Source organism: Lygodium microphyllum, chromosome 16, assembly GCF_053477565.2.
Source record: "Lygodium microphyllum isolate KBCC chromosome 16, Lygodium_microphyllum_v1.1.10, whole genome shotgun sequence".
NCBI lineage: Eukaryota > Viridiplantae > Streptophyta > Polypodiopsida > Schizaeales > Lygodiaceae > Lygodium > Lygodium microphyllum.
This window is the reverse complement of record NC_141150.1, coordinates 129,777,390-129,783,159: the sequence shown is the minus strand read 5'-3', so window position 1 is coordinate 129,783,159 and position 5,770 is coordinate 129,777,390.

Genomic DNA, 5,770 nt, shown 5'->3' with positions numbered 1-5,770 from the left:
TCGATGATATGAGCGACGACACGGTATGTCCTCTAGAAGGTTCTATGATGGAGACAATGACATTGCATATCTTCAGAAAGGTTCTCCGACGACATGGCAAAGGTGGGTTCGCATGGTTGGCTCGAGGATGTCCTATTAAGGGTGTGTTCGCATGGGGTGTGGACTCATGTGGCATGGGTTCTTAAGAATTAATATGTACAGTGAATCATGTAATGCCCGTGACACACACACGCACGCACGCACGCACTCTCGAAATATTACTTAACATTGACATACAATTTAAGCTTATGTAATACATTTGTAGGCATGGTCACATTTGTGCATATGAGTCTACATTTACCAAATTCCATGGCATAATAAAAGTGCATGTGATGGATGCTTGCTTATGTGCTACATCATGATGAAACCTACATGTTTGTGCATGCATACAGTATTGTGTCAATGTATTTATGTACATATTAGAGAACGATTGATTTGTGTACGTACGTCGATAGCTTGCAAGCTATGTAGATTTAGCTAGTCATATTTACCTACTTATCATACATACGCCTGCAAATTTGTACAAAAGTATGCATGCATGCGCGTCTAAATATGTGGAACTAATTGTGTACCTACCTTAATAGTTGCCTTGCATTCCTGTGCATAACCTAGGTATTAGCATATGTGAAAATGCTTTCAACATCAATCATGCTTGAGTTGGCATGATAAATTCCAAACCAAAGTGCAAAAGCCCTAAACTTGCCACGTAGAGCTCGGACTTCAATGACTCTGATGTTCTCAAATTGTTGTGGAGCCGATGGTGTTGTAGATAAAGATTTAGCTTGGCACATTGGTTTACTTAAATGGCACTTTCTTTTTGGTTTCCCAATAACAATGCTTGGTATCTTTGGTCCCACCCCACATTAGTGTGGTGCATTGTCTCGCGTATTCCTTGTCCCTTTGAATTGCTCTCTTTCTGAAACGTCACGTGTTCTTATTCCTTTGAGGAGTTTCATGATATGATTGCGTTGGTCTCCATTCATTCCTCTATTTGCGTTCCTTATTCTTAGTAGGAAGTGTGACTCGACTCACTGATTTTAATTATTGTTTTTTCTCTTCTGACATGTCTATTGCCGTTTGTTGTTCCCCCTTGCTAGGCGGCATTCTAGGCTGCTACAATCGATCTTACTTGTTGCTTGGTTTCCCTAGCTAAAAGTCGTGATGATCCCTGTACTTGCCATAATTAGGTACACAATCCACATTATAGCTCGTCCATGGTGTAAAATGTATGCCAAACAATACTTCTTTTTCAACATCTTCACAAATACATAGCACATACAAAAGCATCGATAGATTTTCAATATATCTTGTCCTTCCCTGATAATGAATAAGATATAACCCCACGTGGGTTGATGCTAGTATTAGTTGACATAAGATCGAATTCACCAAGAGATGATCTCGTATTTCCAGCCACCTCCATCGAAACTTTTTTTTTTGTCACAATCCATATGATCCTGTCGAGAAAGACACCTTCCCTCAAAGCCCTGGTCCCGACTCTAGGGCCTCCACATGTTTCATTGATGATGGCTTTGTGAATAGATGCCACATTCCAGTACTCCAAAGGACCAATCTTGCACCAGAGCTAAAGTCGTGGATGGAACGCCTCTAGCACGCGGAGATATTACCACAATGAAACCTGACCACTCATAGTGACTCTTGGCAATCACAAATCTCGTGTATGCTTTAATGTCACATCTAGTCCCACAAATCCAATCATCCTTGGAATGCCTAGGCTAAAGAAACACAACCCAGAAATTGATCAGGTTATGCAAAAGATTACACGTCATGAAAATCAAGGAAAGTTTGTATATCTAGGAGGCAAAGCCTTTATGCACACAGCAAGGTAGGAACCGACCTACATGATATATCATATACTAGCTCGAGAATCTAGTAAGGATGAGTCAATCAAGCTACCAAGCCACTATCAAGAATTCCAATACGTCTTTGAAAAAAAGAATGTAGATCTCTTGCCCAAGCACACACCATATGATGGTGCTATAGAACTCCACGAGGGGACTCAACCACCTTTTGGACCCATCTACATGTCGCCATCCCTTAATGAACTAGTTGAACTATGCAAGGACGTTAATGAGAACTTAGCCAAAGGGTTCATTAGGCACTCGAAGCCTCCTGTTGTTGGAGCTCCGATTCTGTTTGTGAAGAAGAAAGACGGGTTAGTGTGTTGTGGATTATCAAGGACTCAACAAGATAATGGATACCCTTCGTTGTCGACACTAGAGCTCTTGGAATACCTTAGAAAAGCTAAGATCTTCACAAACATTGATCGACAAAGGGCTTACAATCTCGTACAGATCAAAGAAGAAGTATAATGGGGAAGACAAGACAAGGCTAGATAAGAACTAGAACTGGAGCTTTAAGTTACTTACTTGGAGGTCTCGACTCCTTGAGCTTCGAAGACTAGCATCGGCAAGATTGAGAAGCTCTATTGTGAGCGGTGCTTTTATAGCCGTTCAACTAAAATGTTCTGTGATGACATCATCGATGATATGAGCGACGACACGGTATGTCCTCTAGAAGGTTCTATGATGGAGACAATGACATTGCATATCTTCAGAAAGGTTCTCCGACGACATGGCAAAGGTGGGTTCGCATGGTTGGCTCGAGGATGTCCTATTAAGGGTGTGTTCGCATGGGGTGTGGACTCATGTGGCATGGGTTCTTAAGAATTAATATGTACAGTGAATCATGTAATGCCCGTGACACACACACGCACGCACGCACGCACTCTCGAAATATTACTTAACATTGACATACAATTTAAGCTTATGTAATACATTTGTAGGCATGGTCACATTTGTGCATATGAGTCTACATTTACCAAATTCCATGGCATAATAAAAGTGCATGTGATGGATGCTTGCTTATGTGCTACATCATGATGAAACCTACATGTTTGTGCATGCATACAGTATTGTGTCAATGTATTTATGTACATATTAGAGAACGATTGATTTGTGTACGTACGTCGATAGCTTGCAAGCTATGTAGATTTAGCTAGTCATATTTACCTACTTATCATACATACGCCTGCAAATTTGTACAAAAGTATGCATGCATGCGCGTCTAAATATGTGGAACTAATTGTGTACCTACCTTAATAGTTGCCTTGCATTCCTGTGCATAACCTAGGTATTAGCATATGTGAAAATGCTTTCAACATCAATCATGCTTGAGTTGGCATGATAAATTCCAAACCAAAGTGCAAAAGCCCTAAACTTGCCACGTAGAGCTCGGACTTCAATGACTCTGATGTTCTCAAATTGTTGTGGAGCCGATGGTGTTGTAGATAAAGATTTAGCTTGGCACATTGGTTTACTTAAATGGCACTTTCTTTTTGGTTTCCCAATAACAATGCTTGGTATCTTTGGTCCCACCCCACATTAGTGTGGTGCATTGTCTCGCGTATTCCTTGTCCCTTTGAATTGCTCTCTTTCTGAAACGTCACGTGTTCTTATTCCTTTGAGGAGTTTCATGATATGATTGCGTTGGTCTCCATTCATTCCTCTATTTGCGTTCCTTATTCTTAGTAGGAAGTGTGACTCGACTCACTGATTTTAATTATTGTTTTTTCTCTTCTGACATGTCTATTGCCGTTTGTTGTTCCCCCTTGCTAGGCGGCATTCTAGGCTGCTACAATCGATCTTACTTGTTGCTTGGTTTCCCTAGCTAAAAGTCGTGATGATCCATGTACTTGCCATAATTAGGTACACAATCCACATTATAGCTCGTCCATGGTGTAAAATGTATGCCAAACAATACTTCTTTTTCAACATCTTCACAAATACATAGCACATACAAAAGCATCGATAGATTTTCAATATATCTTGTCCTTCCCTGATAATGAATAAGATATAACCCCACGTGGGTTGATGCTAGTATTAGTTGACATAAGATCGAATTCACCAAGAGATGATCTCGTATTTCCAGCCACCTCCATCGAAACTTTTTTTTTTGTCACAATCCATATGATCCTGTCGAGAAAGACACCTTCCCTCAAAGCCCTGGTCCCGACTCTAGGGCCTCCACATGTTTCATTGATGATGGCTTTGTGAATAGATGCCACATTCCAGTACTCCAAAGGACCAATCTTGCACCAGAGCTAAAGTCGTGGATGGAACGCCTCTAGCACGCGGAGATATTACCACAATGAAACCTGACCACTCATAGTGACTCTTGGCAATCACAAATCTCGTGTATGCTTTAATGTCACATCTAGTCCCACAAATCCAATCATCCTTGGAATGCCTAGGCTAAAGAAACACAACCCAGAAATTGATCAGGTTATGCAAAAGATTACACGTCATGAAAATCAAGGAAAGTTTGTATATCTAGGAGGCAAAGCCTTTATGCACACAGCAAGGTAGGAACCGACCTACATGATATATCATATACTAGCTCGAGAATCTAGTAAGGATGAGTCAATCAAGCTACCGAGCCACTATCAAGAATTCCAATACGTCTTTGAAAAAAAGAATGTAGATCTCTTGCCCAAGCACACACCATATGATGGTGCTATAGAACTCCACGAGGGGACTCAACCACCTTTTGGACCCATCTACATGTCGCCATCCCTTAATGAACTAGTTGAACTATGCAAGGACGTTAATGAGAACTTAGCCAAAGGGTTCATTAGGCACTCGAAGCCTCCTGTTGTTGGAGCTCCGATTCTGTTTGTGAAGAAGAAAGACGGGTTAGTGTGTTGTGGATTATCAAGGACTCAACAAGATAATGGATACCCTTCGTTGTCGACACTAGAGCTCTTGGAATACCTTAGAAAAGCTAAGATCTTCACAAACATTGATCGACAAAGGGCTTACAATCTCGTACAGATCAAAGAAGAAGTATAATGGGGAAGACAAGACAAGGCTAGATAAGAACTAGAACTGGAGCTTTAAGTTACTTACTTGGAGGTCTCGACTCCTTGAGCTTCGAAGACTAGCATCGGCAAGATTGAGAAGCTCTATTGTGAGCGGTGCTTTTATAGCCGTTCAACTAAAATGTTCTGTGATGACATCATCGATGATATGAGCGACGACACGGTATGTCCTCTAGAAGGTTCTATGATGGAGACAATGACATTGCATATCTTCAGAAAGGTTCTCCGACGACATGGCAAAGGTGGGTTCGCATGGTTGGCTCGAGGATGTCCTATTAAGGGTGTGTTCGCATGGGGTGTGGACTCATGTGGCATGGGTTCTTAAGAATTAATATGTACAGTGAATCATGTAATGCCCGTGACACACACACGCACGCACGCACGCACTCTCGAAATATTACTTAACATTGACATACAATTTAAGCTTATGTAATACATTTGTAGGCATGGTCACATTTGTGCATATGAGTCTACATTTACCAAATTCCATGGCATAATAAAAGTGCATGTGATGGATGCTTGCTTATGTGCTACATCATGATGAAACCTACATGTTTGTGCATGCATACAGTATTGTGTCAATGTATTTATGTACATATTAGAGAACGATTGATTTGTGTACGTACGTCGATAGCTTGCAAGCTATGTAGATTTAGCTAGTCATATTTACCTACTTATCATACATACGCCTGCAAATTTGTACAAAAGTATGCATGCATGCGCGTCTAAATATGTGGAACTAATTGTGTACCTACCTTAATAGTTGCCTTGCATTCCTGTGCATAACCTAGGTATTAGCATATGTGAAAATGCTTTCAACATCAATCATGCTTG